The sequence below is a fragment of the Puma concolor genome, chromosome A1, assembly GCF_028749965.1.
Source record: "Puma concolor isolate L17-30 chromosome A1, mPumCon1.1.hap2, whole genome shotgun sequence".
Classification (NCBI taxonomy): domain Eukaryota; kingdom Metazoa; phylum Chordata; class Mammalia; order Carnivora; family Felidae; genus Puma; species Puma concolor.
The window spans coordinates 166374331-166395256 of NC_141667.1; positions in this window are offsets into that span (position 1 = coordinate 166374331).

The window sequence follows — 20926 nt, forward strand, 5'->3', positions numbered from 1 at the left end:
AGAGACCTATTTACAGATGAACTATTGGAGGTTAGGACTTCAACGTCTTCCGAAGGGACACAATTCAACCCATAACACAACTCTAATGTTTTAGATAATTAGACGAAAACATATCCTCAAAAATATATCTGTGAAAATATTAGCATTCCTGTGGTATAAAGTAAGGGTTTCATTATATGGTTCTTTTCTTTGGAAATCTTCCTCAGGTCTTTGAGCAGATCTCACGTTGTTCCTGTTTTAGAACCGTCGCATAGACACCCACACTGAGCTCTAAATAGACTTTGGATATTAAAGTAACTAATTTTGCCTCCAGAAGGATATAATCTTTGGAAAGATTTTTTTTTTTTTAAGTTAAGGCTTAGCAAACCTATTGTGGAAAAAAAATCCCATCCCAGAAACATAAATCCATCAGAATTATAATTTATGAAATAGATTAGAAATACATATCAAAATATCAAAACTAAGAATGAGAAATTATCATTATTATTTTGAGACATTGTTATGAGTGGATTGGTTTGTATACAGAGACGTACTTCCCAGAGATTTAATCTGCTTCATTATTTTTTCCTTAAAAGTCACCACCCCAGATAATCACCATGGAAACACTGAGACCCGCTTAATAACTCCACCCACCCCACCATCATCCATACATCTGTAACCTTGGAAGCACCCTGCTTCCTACATACCTACATAGTAAATGAACAGTAAATGGTCTCATAAACAGCAAATAGTCTGATATTTTGCATGAACTGAGAAAATCTGACTGCATATAATGGAGCCTCATAACTTGGTTGGGAAAGGTCCACTCAATGAATTCAGAACAGTAGTATAAAACCAAATTTCAGAAGAAGAAAAGGAGGAGAGGGACACATTTTCAATAAAGCATGACCATGCCCCTCTGCCCCCTTCTCTCTCTTTAGGACATAGCTCAAACATGGCGTACACGGTTTCCACTCACATGCCATCATTCAGAACATTCTCAAAGCCAGTTCGGTCCCAAGGAAGCTGAGAAGTACAGGTAATCCCAGGCTGCCAGAGGTCAGGTCACATGGAGATCCATCAAAATACAGGAGGGGAGGCCCCACAGAGGGGGCAGCCAGCACATTCCCCCAACTAAGATATGTGTGTAAATGTATCACCGTTGACTATGGCTAGCTAATGTCATACCGTTCACTCACCGTGACGGTGTCTAGGCACAGCTGGGCCAAACTGGGGCCTTTATCTTCAGAAGCTGCTGTTTCTGGCATTTTGTTAGATATCACCAATGTTGAACAGAAACTGGGTTCAATTTAACGCAAAATCATTGAAATTTGTTGTTGTTGTTCTGTGATGGCAATTGAACTGATCGTGCCAAGGAAGTCACGCAGAGGGAAAGCGATCCCCACGGCAAGAGGTCTGGGAGAGTGGGCTCTTGGCCACACACCCTTCTGAGGACCATGATGGACAGCTTCTGAAGTGAAAAGAGATACTATTAAGAATGACGTGGTGTGGGGCGCCTGGGTGGCTCAGTCGGTTAAGCGGCCGACTTCAGCTCAGGTCACGATCTCGCGGTCCGTGAGTTCGAGCCCCACGTCAGGCTCTGGGCTGACGGCTCAGAGCCTGGAGCCTGTTTCCGATTCTGTGTCTCCCTCTCTCTCTAAACCCTCCCCCATTCATGCTCTGTCTCTCTCTGTCCCAAAAATAAATAAACATTGAAAAAAAAAATTAAAAAAAAAAAAAAAAAAGAATGACGTGGCATGGGGCGCCTGGGTGGCGCAGTCGGTTAAGCGTCCGACTTCAGCCAGGTCACGATCTCGCGGTCCGTGAGTTCGAGCCCCGCGTCAGGCTCTGGGCTGATGGCTCAGAGCCTGGAGCCTGCTTCCGATTCTGTGTCTCCCTCTCTCTCTGCCCCTCCCCTGTTCATGCTCTGTCTCTCTCTGTCTCAAAAATAAATAAAATGTTAAAAAATTTTTAAAATAAATGAATAAATAAAAGAGTAACTGCTTTAAAAAAAAAAAAAGAATGACGTGGCCAAGTGCAAAGCATAAATTGCAAAGACAGAAGGGGGAGAGAGAGACAAGCCTCCTTCATTTCCCATATGAAAGCGTTAGAGACAGAGTTATCGCTGGTACCTCTCTAGGGAGTAATTTGATCAACGCTCAGCTGTGACCTTTTCTATATGAAATAGGCAGCATGTTTGCTTTATGATTTCTTACAGTCTGTTAGTGAGGAAGTCACACACACACTCTATTCATAATGTGATGAGACTTATTTGAGGTTGTTTCCTCAACATGAAATATAATGCATATTTCATCATGAATCCATTCTTACCATTAAAATGCCATTTTAAATGATGTATCAGCAAATGTATTCAGGATAATTTTATGCTAGTAGGAGGTGATTTAGAGCACTAAACGCTATAGGCTTAAATATCTAACACTGAAAAAATGGGACTTGTGTGAGAAGTGCATCAAAATTTCTATACGGTCTTATTACTCAAATAGGAAATGTACATTATTCAATTAGCAGCTTTAATATCATTTCAACAACACCAGTAAAATGCGCTTTTGAATAAGGCTAGCAATATGGAAATAAGATTTAATATAGAAAAATCTATGGATAAAATATCCTTCCCATTTGTTTTAGGAGCTCCCCCCCCCACACACACAATATTTTTCATTTTGTCACATGTGGTTTGTTATTATAGCAACAAAAAGAACAAAAACATAACTTTTTCAAACTTTTCATTTTTTCCCACATATCACAGGACTTACACCAGAAGATACAACTGATAATGCTTGAAAACTGGTCATCAATCAAATCAGTGAAAAGTGGCTAAGCCATTTGTTTGAGAAGCCAAATAACAGATAAACCTCTTTTTTCTTTGTTTTATATACAGCTAGTTATGCTAAGTATAGAGGGAGGTAATCATATCTATATTCAAATGTTGAATATTGTACACGTCTGATTCTTCTGCAAGTAAAGTTTTCTGAATATTGTCTCTGACAAATCTAATTTCCCACATCAGCGTGTATGTTTCCAATAATGTTAGGGGCACCTGGGTGGTTCAGTAGGTTAAGCGTCCAACTTCCGCTCAGGTCATGTTCTCATGGTTCCTGAGTTCGAAACCCTTATCGGGCTCTGTGCTGACAGCTCGGGGCCTGAAGCCTGCTTCAGATTCTGTGTCTCCCTTTCTCTCTGTGCCCCTCCCCTTCTCACATTCTCTCTCTCTCTCTCTCTCTCTCTCTCTCTCTCTCTCTCTCTTTTAAAAATGAATAAACATGGGGCGCCTGGGTGGCGCAGTCGGTTAGGCGTCCGACTTCAGCCAGGTCACGATCTTGCGGTCCGGGAGTTCGAGCCCTGAGTCGGGCTCTGGGCTGATGGCTCAGAGCCTGGAGCCTGTTTCCGATTCTGTGTCTCCCTCTCTCTCTGCCCCTCCCCTGTTCATGCTCTGTCTCTCTCCATCCCAAAAATAAAAAAATTTAAAAAAATGAATAAACATTAAAAATTTAACATAAAATTATAGTGGCGTTACACCTAAATATGTAGCCTGAGTTTTGTAGATATTACTCCATAAAAATGTGGTTATGTTGGGAATGAACGTAAAGAAAATTAAAAGCAATAAACAAATTAACAAAGCTATTGGGTACATAGTGCAAATTAATCTCTAGTGCAAGAAATCCTGAAGAGCAAAATGTGAAAAAATGTGCATTTTAATAGTATATTATAATTATTAGTAACCAGCCAAAGAAAAGGAAACACAGTTGATAAAGTAGAAAACTTTCTTGTCCTCTGTGCTACGAAAATAGCATAGATGCTGGGAGCCTGTCCACTTCCTATGAATTTAGGAAAAGGCTCATAGTTTGCTGGAAACTCCTTTGCTGTGCGTGGTAAAAACATGTTGTGGTCGCTTGTTTTCTTTCTTTTTTCTTTTCCCTCAAGAACAGTCAATAATCTTACTTTATCAATGGGTCTTTGAGATTCTGTGTTCTTTTGTTTTTATTTATTTTTTTAATGTTTTTATTTATTTTTGAGACAGAGAGAGAAACAGAGCATGAACAGGGGAGGGGCAGAGAGAGAGGGAGACACAGAATCCGAAGCAGGCTCCAGGCTCCGAGCTGTCAGCACAGAGCCCGATGTGGGGCTCGAACTCACGGACTGTGAGATCATGACCTGAGTTGAAGTCAGGTGCTCAAATGGGGCGCCTGGGTGGCGCAGTCGGTTAAGCGTCCGACTTCAGCCAGGTCACGATCTCGCGGTCCGGGAGTTCGAGCCCCGCGTCGGGCTCTGGGCTGATGGCTCAGAGCCTGGAGCCTGTTTCCGATTCTGTGTCTCCCTCTCTCTCTGCCCCTCCCCCGTTCATGCTCTGTCTCTCTCTGTCCCAAAAATAAATAAACGTTGAAAAAAAAAAAAATTTTGAAGTCAGGTGCTCAACTGACTGAGCCACCCAGGCTCCCCGAGATTCTGAAAGGACAACATAGATGCTGACGTCTCTGGCAACACACAAATATTACAGGAAAAAGGGACGTTTTCGATGTAAACCAAACTGGGCAAATTTCTATCTTGAATAATGATGACTCATGAAATAGAAAAGGAGTATTCTTGGTTGCAACACTTTGAAGGGGCTGACAGTCATGCCTCTTTTGAAGACAAGCATGTGGGGGTCTCATGCCTATGCCCCCTTTAGTTTCACGTAATTTAGGAACCAGTAAAACAGATGAAACATTTGGAACCTAACTTGTTTTGGGACCTAACTTGTTGCTAAATGGAAGAGGTGTCTGCGTATTGAACAACGTTCCATATACGTACTAGATACATTTCGGATTTCATCGTGATTACCTTTGGGAGGTGGAAAGCACTTTTCCTGTGGACAAATAACACCATCAGAGTGAGAAGGCATTATGCCCTAGATGCTTTTTCAAATGCAGTCACTGATCTGGAACCAAAATAATGGCTCTCAAGATCAATAATGACAAAGGAAACGGTGTCTGTGTGTTAGAACTAGCCAGTGCTAGCAGTAAGATTTCATGGTCTATATTGATTTGGGAAGTACCTCCCATTGTGGCTATTTAAATAAATATCTCCTTATCTATACAGTTTTATCGATACATACACAATCCTGCCTTCCCTCACCCCCACCTGCTTCTGGCTGTCCTTTTAGTGAAACTGATTGAGCACGTATTAACTAAAAAGTATCGTGCTGTCTGAAAAAATAATATACAAAAAAAAAAAATTACGGAGAGCATGCTAGGGAAACATGGTAACGTTCAACAAAATTCTGCATAATTGTTCATGTAATATGTTAGTATCTTCTCAAACGTATTAATACTTGTACTTTTGAAAATCAAACGGAAAAAACTCAAATGGAAAAGCTACTGAGTATCTCTTTCTGAAATACAAAAACTCTTCATTTTAATTCTTTTCTATTAATAGTATAAAAAAATCCCTTTACTGGGGTTAGTAGATTGCAGAATAAAAACTCCGTAACTGAAAAATTAAAAACAAATTGCATTTTAGAAAGTGCCCATTGATAGAGGGAGAGTTGGTACAGCTTCGTTTTCAAGATTGATGCCAGGAAAGTCTGCAAAGTTCTGAGACAGCTGGCTGTCTTCATTTATCCAAGTTGTCACGTAATTAGATGGATGAATATATAAATGGAAATTGTAGCACCACAACACCCATATCCTAGCAGACGGTATAGGCTTCCTTAGTTGTGAGAATATCTGTATCGAATTTATTTTATTTAGATTTATAAATCTATTAGCAGCACTATGCAAAAATGGTTTTGAGCAAAAGAGTTGGGGTGAAAACTGACCCGAGTTTGAATACTCAGCTTTCCTATTTTTTTCGTCTGATAAACGTTTACCAAGTGCCTACCATGAGCCCCACACTCTTCAAAGTGTAGAAATCAGCCATTGAGGAAACAAACGAATTCTGTGTTCTCGTGGTATTTTCAGCCTTGTGTGGGAAAGAATGAATAAAGAACGCAATACATTAATTTATAATATATTTCCAGTGAGTAAAAAAGTAGCATGAAGAGAAAAGAAAAAAAAGAAAAAAGAGTAAAGAGAGAGAAAATGGTGGCATATCTTCTCTTTTCTATAGGAGGCTCAGGTCTGATTGAATGACTTTGAAAGAACAAACAAAGCAAAGTCTTGAATGGAATGAAAGGTTCACCTGAGACAACAGTGTTGTAGGCATGGGGGATGGCACCAGTGTGAGTGTGCTTGTGTTGTCCGAAAAGCAAAGAAATCAGTGCACTGAGGGGCTGGGGGAAGGGAGCGGATGGGGGTAAGAGAGTGAGTGGGGAGCTGGCCCTTTGAACCCCCAGAGGCTAGGGTGAGGACTGGCACTTTTATTCTTAGTGTCTAGTGTCATATGCAGTCATGGGAGCGGCCAAGTAGGGTAATAACACAGTCCGATCTATTTTAAAAGATCCTGTGGCTGCTGTGTAGGAACGAGGGTCTAAGTAAACAGTGGGATTCATTGGGAGGGAGGCCTTCTGACCCTGCAAGAGGGGCCGATGGCTGGGACACAGTGGCAGTTGGGAGCCAACACGCAGGAAGTTGATTGAAGATGTATTTTGAGAGTTTACACTATTGTTATTCAGTTTTGGTTGTTTAGAAACAACTGAAGAAGAGTCAAGGTTGACTTTTGACTTTTGGCTTTTGCCTGGAGCACCGGAGTGAGTGAAGCTGCTTTCACTGGTATCGGCATACTTGCGAGCTAAATGGGGAGATTTTTCTACCTGTCCCGAGCGCGACATCTTCATTTGGAAGAAGTGGAAGCAGAGATAGTGAGCTCACAGGGTTTGTCAGTCTTGATTCAGATAATACATCCAAGACACTAAGGACAGAGGGTGGCAAATAGTAAGCACCTAACACTCCAAGGAATCATGATGGAGCACTGTACCATTCTTCAATCTGGCCATCAGCGCTCTCGGATTCTCTCCTCTCCTCTCCTCTCCCCTCCCCCCTTCCCTCCTCCCCTTCCCTCCTCTCCTTCTCCCTCCTCCTCCCCTCTCCTCCCCTCCTCTTCTCTTCTCTTCTCGTCTTGTCTCTTCTCTTCTCTTCTCTTCTCTTCTCTTCTCTTCTCTTCTCTTCTCTCTCCTCTCCTCTCCTCTCTTCTTTCTCTTCTCTTCTCATCTGTCTCTCCAGAAGATTCTCTGCCTCCTTCTCACCATAAGAAGGATTCTTGCTCATGGATGGGTTGAGGGGTAGTTTTACGGCTGGATTTCTATGAATACACTCTGGTACTCTGGGAACATCGGTGAATGTCAAATAGCATAAGACACACTTCACAATCTTCTCTTTCAAACTCCAGGTCCACTTTGTACTTACTACTACTAATCATAGCTAACTTCTATTTTGTATTCTCCATTTCAAACACGCTTTAGAATAGAGTGTAATTCTCCAAGTATTGCTGTAAGAAATATTTCTTCATAATTACAGTAAACAAGCAAATGCGAAACAGAAACAAAAACAGGCTGAGAGTTAAAGTACCCACAGGGTGACCGCCTTGGGGAAACTAACATTAGTCTCACAGCTGATAATGGGAAAACATTGGCTTAACATGCTTGCTCACTGCGAATGCTGCACTTTCCCCACTGTCTGCTCACTTCTCCAGGAATTACATAACTGTTCTTGGCCTCAAATAATAAAGAAGATCTGAAAAAATAGGAAGCTATTTGGCTTTCTGAGATTTGGAGTTATTTGGGAATACAATCACTCCCCAAGGTATTGATTCGCCTCAAAAGTAAAGAATGAAGTCAGCAAAATCCCCCTTCATTATTCCCATCACTGTTGTTTTTACCTGGGGTTTTCTTTGTTCTGTTATAAAGATATCTTTCTTTCCAGGTACTCAGGAAATTCATTTTTGGTCTCGAGTAAACAAGTAGATGGTTATAGGGGACTCTTTTTAGCATCAAAATCTACAGGGAACCATAAATCATTTGTATGGGAATGCACTTTAGATATAAGATGGTTTATATATTTTTCAAAGATTTAATTATTTAAATGAAATGATCTGACAATTATGAAATGAAATTATTGGACGAATGAAATTATTAGATCATATTGGACAATTATTTTGCTTGCCAGGCACCATGCTGATCATTCTAAATAGTCTTAACCAAGCATGGTAAGAAGTAACAATATACCACTATAAGTGTTGGTCTAGGTGCTCATGACAAAATATGAAATAAGACCAGTCCTTGCCCTCAAAGAGCCCCCAGTTTATAACAGATAATATGCCCCTGCTAGACAGCTTTTTCTAAATTCTACCCAATAGTTGAGCTTCCCAAGGAAGCCTTGATGCAATCAGAAGGCGTTGGTATTCAAGCATCTCGCCTTTTCCCTTCATCTTGTCTGATTCATATGGCTTGCCAGATGTCCTGGAAATGCCCAAAGGGCCGAGGATGGGTTCCCACCATCTGGAAATGGTCCTTTGTAATACTGCAACAACACCACCTCCCCTCTCCCTATACCCATATCAAAATCAACCACAACAGCTGGATGTTCAATTATTCAGGCTTCGTAAGTACTCTTTAATTACCACTACACACCATCTATTAACCCAATAAGCACAAAATCACTCTCTGTAGTTATAGTTATAACTGAACCAGATATGGGACGTATTTGCATTGTTTATTTTTTCTTCAGGACTTGTAAATACACCTTTAAAAATAATGCACAGGTCTCTAACTTTCAAATTTAACTTGGCACTTGTAACCGCTTATTAATTTATAGTATAAATTTAATTCATAACTATCTCTGTGATTTAAATGAAATATCTTGAATTTTATCATCCTTTGTATGATTAAGCTCATAGTTAAAAATAGGGAATATACAACAATGCTTAGGGAGATCGGAAAGAAACTTAGATGGCCTAACAATCCGAAACAGTTGTGACTTCCGTGCTAAGAATTTATGTGGGCTTTTGCACATGTGGAAGAATAAAAAGTAACCTTGCCACGACAGTCACCGTGATACATTATACCCTCTTTGGGGAATTAAAAAAATACCTTCATAAAGAGAGCACTGCCCAAATATATGCCGGTTATTTTAAGTGTAACAAGGAAAGTATTTAAAAATAATATTTTCAGAGATGAAAAATGATTTCAGTGAAAATGGTCTCTTCCTTAAAATGGTTAAAAACACAACTAATAAATGACTATATTTATCGGTACTAGACAATTTAAAATCTTTCACTAATTACTAAGAAACATCCCCTCATAATATAAGTTTTTCAGCACAATTTCGCATGAGAGTTTGACAATAATTTTACTGTGCGAATATGTAACTACTCACGATGAGGATGAAGTAAGGTTTCTCTAGGAAAAATGTCTTCTATTGGCTAATAAGTAGACAATTTTTTTTGTTTGTTTTACTGTGGCTCTTGAGGGTTTTCTCTTTCTTTTATCCTTTTGTCTGTACTGGCAACATTTATGCTGCTTAGCATTTTTTTTTTTTTTTTTTTTACTTTCCTAGTTGCCATTTCTTAGTAAATGGGGTCATCAAATTTCTGTCACATGACACCATTAATCACCTAACACCAGCTCATGGTAAAAACAGCATTTATCTCCTGTTGGTCAGTTTTATAAAAGGCGGGAGTAAATTCTGGAAATACGTCTTAGCGTCTTAATACGTGTGTTTTTAAATCTTTTTAAATAAAATATTAAGATAAACTAAGTTTAGAATTAAGTTTTAAGAAAATGAAATAGGCGCTCGACATAGGATATTGTCCGGTTTGCTCAGAACTTAAATTTGGCCCTGGCGATTGTTTGAGAATGGAAAACATAGTAGGCTAGAAAATGGCTCCCAAAGGTATCAGGCCATAATCCCTAGAAGCTGTAAGTGCCACAGTGGATATCTTCAATTATCTAGGTGTGTTTTAAATGTAATCCCACTTACCCTGACAAGAGGGAAGTAGGATTACCCCGCACATACAGAGAAGTTGAGGATCGAATAGAGAGAACTTCATCTATGTTGGCCTTGAAGACTGGACAGATTGAGTCGTGAGCCAGGAAATAACCAAAAACGTGGAAGAAGCCAGGAGCGGATTCTCCTCAGAACTTCCGTAAGGAGCCCGGGTCGGCCACCTTGACTGTGGAATTCTGCACTCCAAAATTGTGAGGGGATAAATTTCTGTTGGTGTTGGCCAGCGGGTCACTGAATCTGAAACAGGCTCCGGACTCTGAGCAGTCAGCACAGAGCCCGACGCGGGGCTTGAACTCATGAACCATGAGATTTGTTACAGCAGGAAGCAAGCCCAGCTGAGAGCGTCAGGGAGTAGCCATATACTACTGTGTTCATTTAAAGACAGCAGTGTTCTGAGGTGTTTATTTGCTCCTGCAGGCCTAAAGACATTTTCTCTCCTATGCCACGTATCTTTCCTCCTCCATCTCATCTTCTCTTTGCTTACGTCTCTGTTCACGCCATCACAGAGGTCTATCGTGATGTGACCAGAGGCCTCCAGTGTAGCCTGGTAAGATCTCACCCCGGTTACATCTTGTTACCTCTGTAGCTACACTTCCTCCAAAAGTTGCTCAGTTATGTCCACCCCTGCTCAAATCTAGGGTTAGACAAGCTGGCTGGGATCTTCCTTGACCAATAGGTGATGGGGGGCAGGGTATAAATGCCCTGCTCTTCCCTATTTTGTGGAAAAACTTCTAGAGTGCACTGTTCTTGCCAGGTCCCCCTGGGTCTGAAACCCTAGTGCCCACAGCAGGAATGAAATCAGTAGCAGAACTTTGGCCAGCCATTTCTCCTTCTCACTTTCCCTTTCTCACTCTGCCACTCCTGTTCTGTGACCTTAATTTTTTAAAATAAAAGATTCAGGGGTACCTGGGTAGCTCAGTCAGTTACGTGTCTCACTTCGGCTCACGTCATGATCTCATGGTTCATGAGTTAGAGCTCCGCGTCAGGCTCTGTGCTGACAGCTCAGAGCCCGGAGCCTGTTTTGGATTCAGTGTCTCCTTCTGTCTCTGCCCCTCCCCTCCTCACTGTTGTGTGTCTTTCTCTCAAAAATAAATAAACGTTAAAAATAATTTAAAAACAATAAAAACCATAAACAAAATAAAAGATTCACACCCAATTCTCAGCTTCATCTCTGCACCTGGATGGAATCACACATAAGGCAACTGGAATAGCAGCAGGTGGCCATGGACAAAGACCGAGAGAGGTGTTTGGGGATTGGAACGCTCGCTGATCCCGTAGCCATGGGGACCCGCTGTTGGTGGCGTGGGGTAGAAGTCTGGTCCGGCAGGCCACAACACCACAATCACAGAGCTCTTAAGGCTGGTGGCTTGAACTGAGGAACGACGGTAGTTTTCAACTTCCCAGCCAATAGTCAGCGTAGGAATGGACAGTGAACAGACTTTTTAAATGGCTTTGAAACCTGCAAAATAGAAAATGGCAGGCTCAGTTGAGCCCTCAATTCAAAGCAGATGATGAAGATCAGAAACCTCCACGACATCATTCAAAAGGCCCTTGTCTCCTGCAGCCACATGACAGAAAGTGCTGAAATCAGGTCCCAGATTCAATTGGAAGGATTGCAAAGATATAAGCACAACACTTCATAGGTCTCCCTAGCTACATCAAAGGCACTGATAAGGTAAGATGGGGGCCCTAGTGTGCAACGGGCACACTACTAGGGTGGGCAAATCTGAAAATCTCCATTGCCTCCAGTTGTCACTGAGCTCCCTTTCTGTTGGTGGAAGAGAGCTTCCTCTCCTCAGGTGGCAGTCATGTATGTAAAGAGTTGTCCTAACAGATGTCTTACAAGATGACCTTTGTTCTCCGTAGTCCGTCCGATCTTTCCACCTTGCCACTTGACCAAGGGTTGGCAAACTTTTTTCTGTAAACAGCAAAACTATATCTATTTTTGGCTTTGTGGGCCAAAAGGCAAAGATGGATATCATGATGTGGTCATTTCTGTAGCCATTTAAAAATGTTAAATCCATATTTAGGCCACAGGCCACACAGAAACAGGCAGCATATGGGATTTGGCCTCTGGGTCATAGTGTGCTGACCACACTGATCTCAACCTGTTCATTTTCAAACTTTAGACCCATCAGAGTCACTTAGAGGACTTAACAAGATCATTTCCAGGACCCAACCCCAGAGTAGGTCTTGGGTCGGCAGAGAGCTTGCATTTCCAATAAGTTCCCAGGTTTTGCTGACAGTGCTGATTGGAAAAATCACTGCTCTAGATGGAGAAGATTAAATATTAATCTGTGCAAGGGAACAGGGTCCTGATTCTGAGAGGGAAAAGATATATGTAGCTAATATGAACCAGGAGGCATGCAACGCAGCATGTTTTAGGGTGGTATCGGGGTTGCTGACCGGGGTATAGAACATAATGCTGGAAAGAGGAGAATATATTGATATGGGCCACTTGAAGTCAATTTACTAACTCCGGCTTGGATATCCCAGGCAGAATACTTGATGTGGGTCCTAATCAGCTGTTTGTATTATTTCTTGAAGCTCAGACGTGACTGTAAGCTACGGAGAAATGGAGTAATGATGTTGAAAACATTTTTATATATTATTGAAACAAGGCTCAAGAGGCAAGCAGGAAGATATTAGCTTTGCTCTATTACGTGAGACCAGAGGACCCACCAGTGGTCACTCATTTTACTCTGACAATCTAGAATTTACTGGTGTGGGGGCCAGCCACATCATTGAGCCCTGGCTAAGGTTCATTTAAAGTGAGTCCGATGGGACCACACATCTCCATGTGGTCATTTCCCAACCCGTGTGAGCATAACTGTGGATACTCTCCGCAGCTGATTGGGAACCGACTCACTTCCTTTGGTTCCCTGACCTCTGGAGTGACTTAATATGGTGGGAAGACCATGGGGAAATCCCTGAAGCTTTCTGTCCCCAGGCAAGATGGCACAGCAGAAATAATACTACATCTCAGGAGAAACAGCACAGTTAGGGCAACATCAAAGATCTGAAGTCTACAGGAGCTGTGGTCTCCACTGCATGCCCACTCAACAATTTGCTTTGTACCTATGAAATTCAAAGGGTCACGTGCATGATAAAGAACTTCTGTGTACCCAAGCGCTGTTCCAACTGAGGCTCCTGCACTGAATGTGGTCTTCAGACAAACTTTGGTGCTTGGTTGGTTCTGAATGAACTGGCAAAAGCATGCTTTTTATCCCCAGCCCTACAGAGGATCATTCCTTACCATCACGTCCTACTCCTAAGCACAATATTAGTAATGTGGAGCCTCTCCTATATTTCTGTGGGACATACTAGCCTTTGTCTGAGAAACAGGGCATATAAGTGAACCATAGTGCTCTTAATAAAGTACTTGGCCTTGGAGAATCCAAGAAATGCTTTGGGAAGAGTAATGTATAGGGGCAAATCCCATGGATTGGAGTACAGGGGAATTTCTAAATCAACATTTTTCCAACCTAGCAGAGCAAGCCTCCCTTGGGTAAAATTTTGCTAAATACTTTTAATGATACAAAAGAGAAATAAAACACAGAGTGCTTAAAATCTGCTTGGGAGATCCAATAAATATTCATGAAACCGTGAGTGAACAACACATATCATTAACTCTCAAGACTGTGTGATGAAAACTTTCAAGGGTTCTGGGCCATAGGAGAAGAGAAGAGGCTGGATCAGACCACTGAAGAGAGCTTTATGGAGGAGCTGGGAATTGAGTAAAGACTTCGTGGTGGTATTTGGAAAAGTAGAGTGAAGAATAATACATTTCAGGTAAAGAGGACAATACAAAATACACAGCATGTGAGGAAAGGCACACTGAATTGATGGAAAAAGAAAAAACAAACAAACTAGGAAGTAGTTAAGAAAGCAGAGTAAAAATATTTGGTGTCATTAGAGAATGAAGGGAAAGGGTGTTAAATCATTCAGCTTCATTAAATGATGATACAGTACAAAATTAAGAGAGATCATAGACATTTAAGCAGAGGAACTGCACAGTGAAGGTGCCATCTGGCAGACCAATCAGGGAGAAGTGTGCAAAATGGGAATTCTTGATGTTCTTTCTAATGCTTTGACTGTAACTCCATTGCCTTTAAAATTTCTTGCTCCCCTAACTATTCAATAAATCTTGTAAGTCAATACATCCTCCCTCATAGGCATTCTTGCCCTGTACTTTCTCCCTCTGCAATCTCATCTACAGCTGGGTATTTGTTCACCAACTGCCATGATCCCCACCTCCCCCCCCCCCCCGCCCATCAATTTCTGTGCAGCCCACACTCAGCTCCCAGAAATGAATGTCCATCCTGTCTCCAGATACCCTCACTTGGATGATGCCTCAAACAGGGCAACGAGAATTAGGAGGGTTGTCAGTCACATGTAACAAGACTAAACAAAGTGTAGGTTCAATAAGGAAATGATATTTTTCAGGCAATAAAAACTCCAAGCGCAGACGGTCCAGTGCTCCTGCATTTGGGCAAAGTTTTAGGTTCCTTCTTTGGTCATGCTGAGCTGCCGTTAACGCGTGGCTTGTCTCAGATGGTTATAAGACGACTGTTTCTCCTTCGAGGGATGCATCTTTATTCAAGTAAGAGGAAGGGAAAGGAAGAAGGACAAAAAGCATGTGGAAATAATGTTCATTACTAATGGGAAGAATAACAATTTTCTGGAAGCTCTGGCAGTAACTTCAATTTCTATCTCATTGGCCAGAAATACATTAACATTGCTACCACTAGATGCATGGAGGTATGGAAAATTGAGTTTTTACCCACATATGGTAATAGAGCCTCACAAAAACAAGGTAGTGTTCATAAAAAGAAGGGTCCCAAATAAGCGATGAGAAGCCTCTGTTGCAACATCTAGAATTCAACTCATGACGGCCCCTTCCGCTTAGGTCCTCTGTCTGTACAGCATGCATCTGTGCATGGTTGCCATCCTCCAGTTCCTCGAGCCAGATAAGTAGTGCTCATCTTTACAACCCCTCTCTGTGGCACGTCCCTTCTACAGCCATGCATGCCAGTGTCCCTGATGCCAACACGAATGCTGGATTCCCAGTTAACATGCTGTATCTCCTGAATTACTGAAGCACCATGCTTTAACCTTGCATTCAACCCTACAGTCAAGACTCTTCCAGTCCCTCTACTATTTTTGTACCGAGTGAACTTCTTAAAGCAAATTGGAGAATGTCACCCACTGTTTTACATGCACAGTGGCTTTACTTCATTGCTGTTACTTAGAGATGGCACTCAGGGGGCATCTGAATGGCTCAGTCAGTTAAGCATCTGACTCTTGACTTTGGCTCAAGTCATGATCTCACTGTCATGAGATTGAGCCCAGCATTGGGCTGAGCGTGGAGCCTGCTTAAGGTTCTCTCTCGCCCTCTCTCGTCTTCCACCCCCACCTCAAAGAACAACAACAACAAACACAAAACTTTCATAAAGATGGCACTCATTAACACGACCTAGTGTGCTCCTTAAATCAAACTGCTGACAAATCGTATCTCGGCACCCTCTGCAAATGCCGGGCACACTGGCTTTGCCTGAGTTTCTGCTCTTTCCTTGTTCTCTCCTTTAGGGTTTTAAAATATATTCCTTCTCTCTTGGGACCACCCCTACCTCCCAAATTCACTTGGTTTGATTAACCCCAGCCTTTCTTTCAGATTTTCACTCTATTTTTACTTCCTCAGAGAAAAATCTCCCTTGTCCTCTTGATCAGACCAAAAAAAAAAAAAAATGTATATTTATCAATGTGATTGTTTAGTCTCCTGCCTCAGGGTCCACTTATTGTCATGCTCACCTTTGTATCACCTGTTTCTACTGAGATTTCCACTTATACACATTTATGAAGTAAATAAACCAAAAAAGGGCAGAGAGAAACTCAGACGACTATCTCCACTCTAAACTCAATCTCTACCAGGGAGAGAAGAGAATCTACAGAAAGAAGTCATCTTCATTAGTCGGAGAGAAGTAATATCCAGGAAAAAGATTCAACCAAGATGAATTAATAAGAAGAAAAATAAACAAGAAAAAGCTATTTTTTTTTTACTACTTGATAGGAGCTCAATCCTAAACAAAAGTCTAGCACGTAGAATAACTCTTCACATCACTTTAATAATAAAAACTATTATCATACATTCTTGATTCCAATTGATAAACACATTGTGTGTAAAGGACAGAAATCCATATGAACTTTTTATATTAGGAGGTCAAGGGAGATTTAAGTAGTTATGTTAATGTAGGAGCTACAGAAAAGATAAATTCCATATCTAAAAAATAGTCTTTTAGCTACAAATAGATTTTCTTTCATAATAAGGGAAATATATCTATTGCAAATAAATGGTTCATGATGTCTGAGCTAAAATGAATGTCTTTTAAAGTACAAAGTTTATCAGAATTTGTGGTATGCTCTGGAAGTTCATTTCAATGCTACGATAACAAAACTACAACAGTAACAACACCGAAAAAGAAACTAAATCTTGGAATTAAACATTTAAAAAGTTGTTATTTCCAGATAATGCGATGGGCAAATACAAACCAACAGACAAATAGAAATGAGAGGCATGAGCTAATCTATTAGGATGAAGGAACTTTTATAGGAATTAGGAAACATTCATATGATAGAATTTTAAAGGACAAACACACCAAAATGTTCATCATGGTCATATACATATAGTTCTAATGTAAGAAATTAAAATACATTTCTTTCAGTTTGGGGATTTTCATATTACTTATCTAGTCAGAAAGAATAGTTGCTCTATAAATTGTAAAGGAATGGAAAATTGCATTTTTTAGAGTTTTAGTTCCTTAATATACAGAGTTCATATTGGTCTTTATTCTTGTCAACCCCTAAATCACTTCCTGGCTTTAAGTTAGACACTAATGTAGATAAATTAACTCTACTGGGTCACTTGGGTGTCATTCAGTACAATGTTCTATTCTGGAAAGTGTAGGAAAGTGCATAACCCATGTGGACTGATACAAATGGAAACTGGGCATTTTTAGTGATGACTTTTCTTTGTAGACAATGTATCAGAGCACACAAGGTGAAAAACTTATGATCCTTCCCATATTTTAACCTTGAAAGGTGATATTTTATTTTGTCGTGCTTTTATTTGCCAAAATAACTTCAAATTTCTTTCGATATAACTGTTTTCAGGAGTATTTAAGAAACTTTAAACAGTATCACTCGTGGGAAATCTTACGTTTAGAGAATGAATTTGATTTTGGAAATTAGGCAAATGTCATTCATAACAGGTGTGATGCATAAGTCTCTGATCATGGCACATACCAACATTTTGGTCAAATATCACAGGATATATAATACAAGGGCATTGATTTTACTTGGTGTCTCAGGACCTGGTTCGATAACACCTGTGCTAAAGGTTGTAAATTTTAGAGAAATCCCTTAAGCATTTTGAACCTCTGTTTTATCACCTTGAATTGTAGTAATATTAACTTCCCTTTCTTTAGAGTTTCTGATCAGAAACCGATATGTCAGGTCACTGTCCTTGTTTCTGTCGTAAACAGGGTCTATATAAATACCTCTGGCAGTGGGAGTGTTTTTGACGTTCATGGCTTCGGAACTGACAAATCATGAAATGCATGTTTGCCAAACATGTTTAATTAAAGTAGAAATGAAAGTTTAATTTATAACCCTATCATTTCTAAAACACAAACATCTGACTGCAATACTTGCAACATTAGCGTTTAGGCAGAGAGTACCTTTTCCTTCTGGGTTTTACGTAAGTGGTCAGACTCCACTTTTCCTCATTTAATAGATCTTGGGCATAAGCAGCCAAGTCGATAAACTACTTTCCATAGTAAATACAAAGTTTATAACCATTCTTTCTCTCAGAATATAATAAATACTTTGTTAGTATATACTTATGTGCACAAAATGTCCTTCTTACAGTTTTGGGGAGGAGGTTATCAGAAGTACGTAGCAATGATGGTAAATAAATAGTTACTACATCCATGCTGAATCAATTTTTCCTGGTGGGCAGATAACCACTTTTGAGCAGTATTAATTTCGTTCTCACTTCCGACTGTCGTTTTCCTCAAACGTTACTCAAGTTTCAAGATCTAGCTCAATAGAACAATTGCCCCTTTGTTCTATATAAAACGTGGACTCTGGTTCTTTGGAGATGTGAACAGACAGGCTTGATACAGCATTTTGTGTAGAAATTTACGGTGATGTCTTCTTAAATCAAGACTCCAAACCTACTCCGGACGCCAAAGTGTTACGAAGTTTCGTTCAGTATGCTGTGCAGATTGCCAACAGCAGATCCTACAATCGATGGTTTCAAAACAAGCAGAAGATGCGCACACAGACATTGGTATACACATAATACTTACATGCGTGTCTAATCTTGTAAAAAAGAACCTGTTAAGTTGTACTAGTTCATATCACGAAGCTTAAAATATTTTGTCCTTGGGGCACCTGGGTGGCTCAGTCGGTTAGGCGTCGGACTTCGGCTCCGGTCATGATCTCACGGTTGGTGAGTTCGAGCCCTGACTCCGGCTCTGTGCTGACACCACGGATTCTCTCTCTCTCTCTCTCTGCCCCTCCCTCACTGCCCCCCTCCTCTCAGAATGAATAAACTTAATAATAAAATAAAATATTTTGTCATCATTTTAATCATTCTGGTTTTATATTAAAAGCACAAGTCATGTACCTTGTAACAATATTTAAAAATTGGGGGGAACAGACAGGATTCACATGGCCCACTTCTCAAGTGTCATAGTCATTTCGCAAAGGGTCATAACCCATTCACATTTCACGTGAGTGATTTTAATGAAGAGGAATTCACTTTTAAGTATCATTTAAATGAGAGGCTGGAGTCTCCTGCAGACTTCGCAAGCGCGAGCTTAGATTCTGTATGTTTGCTGACTTTTCTTTCTCAGCATCCTTTGCCCTCTTCTCATTGCCTGAAATCCAAATGTCGGCACCCGCAGAGATTAAACTCGGTCTCCCTTGATCATTAGGCGCCCAGTCCCTCGGGAAGCGTATCCAATCATAAGATTTTATTCTGAGAAGCCCCAGATTCCTGTAAGTTATGTTTCTGGCCTCTCCCCTCCACACAAGCAACTCCTGGCGCCTACCTGACAACTCCACATGCGTTCCTAATAGAGATGTCAAATTTCATTTGTCAAAATACGTGGCGTACATCCCGATTTCTCCCTCGAGGCCTTCTTCAGGGACACCCCCTGAATCACAATGGCGATTTGTGAATTAGAGAAAAAAAAAAAAAAACGAAACAAACAAAAGGGCCAGATACACACCAAAAGGTTGGCTGCTGGCAGGCAGACCACACTGCACACTGCATTTCCATATCAAAAGAAGAAAAGGCACTTTGGCAAAAACCAGCCCGGAGCAAAGAGCACGGTTTGGGGATTTCTACCATACTCACCACTCACTGCCGTGGCTGGAAAAACGTTGTACAGCGGACAGTCTGCACAACCTCATGCAGATGCCCTCCCCTGCTGGCTCCTCGAACTGTTCTCTCTGTCCACGGTGCCTCCGTTGTTGTCACTCAGGCCACGGACCCATTTCTTTATGTCCCTCCAGTCGTCCCACCTTCCAGAACATTCTCCTGGTTTTGCCTCCGCGTGACAGCCAGAATCTGACCACGGCTCCCCACCCCTGGGGCTTCGACCCTGACCCCGGTCGCCTTCATGTCTTTCCTTGATTATTACAGTTGCTTCTGCTTTCCTGTTTCCACTTAAAATGTATGTTTCAACCCGGGAATAAAAGTCAGATAGTAACAAACTCTCCACTGGCTTCTCGTCTCCCTCAGAGGAAATACTTTCAGTTGCCTGAAGACCAGCACGATCTGCCCAAAGCTTATCCCTTTGGCTGTCTGGACATCCGTGGCTCCCAGCTGGGGCGCACAGCATCAACCACACTGGTCCTTGCAGTTCCCAAGGCCGGCCCTGGTCTTTGGACTTGTCCTTCCCTCACCTGGATCGCCCAGTGTCCCCCCTGCACACTTGGCTGTATACCAGGGGCTTCTGATCTTTGCCTCACATCTACTTCTCCTACGATCCTGTTTCAACTTCAGCTCTTCCCTACATGATCCCAGTGTCCCTTCCCCGTCTCTATTAGTCCCCGTAACACGTAGACCCATTTGACATCATCACTTCTACCGTAGACCTTTCCTGGCCACGTGCTCTAACATTCCAACTCCCAGGACTTCTCTCCTGAATACTTACGACTATTCCAGATTGTTCTACGGGGATTTGTCCTCTGTATTATTGTTATTCTTCTGTGGTCTTATTGAGTGCAATTCCTTATTCCTTTAACTTCCTGGAATTCCTCTGTATGGAGGCCTGCACCATCATTCCATTATTATTGGGATTCCATTTTCATTATTTTTTAGAGTACTATCCCCAAAAACTCTCATAAGAATAACTTTGCACTCTCCTGGCAATATTTTTGTACGGTAGATTTTTTGCAGTAGAATTGCCATGTCTCAGTCTACATGCATTTTGAAAAAGAGCAGATCGTACTTCTGGTTTTTCCAAGAATTATTGCTACATCATGTTCCCTAAGTCGGATATGAGAATGCCAAACTCTCTATATTCTCAACAGTCTTCTATGTATAACTCCTTATTTTTTTTTTCCATTCTGAGTGAGAATGATTATAACTTGTTTCAATATATTCTCAGATCTCTTTTTGTCCTTACCTATCTTTCTGACTTCCTTGCGATTTATTCACTTTATAATTTGTTCGTATTTCCACTTGGTTAATTGCATTTTTCACAATGATTTTGAGTAGTTTTTGATATATTTTATGTATGAACTATTTTTTTTTTTAATTTTTTTTTCAACGTTTATTCATTTTTGGGACAGAGAGAGACAGAGCATGAACGGGGGAGGAGCAGAGAGAGAGGGAGACACAGAATCGGAAACAGGCTCCAGGCTCTGAGCCATCAGCCCAGAGCCTGATGCGGGGCTCGAACTCACGGACCGCAAGATCGTGACCTGGCTGAAGT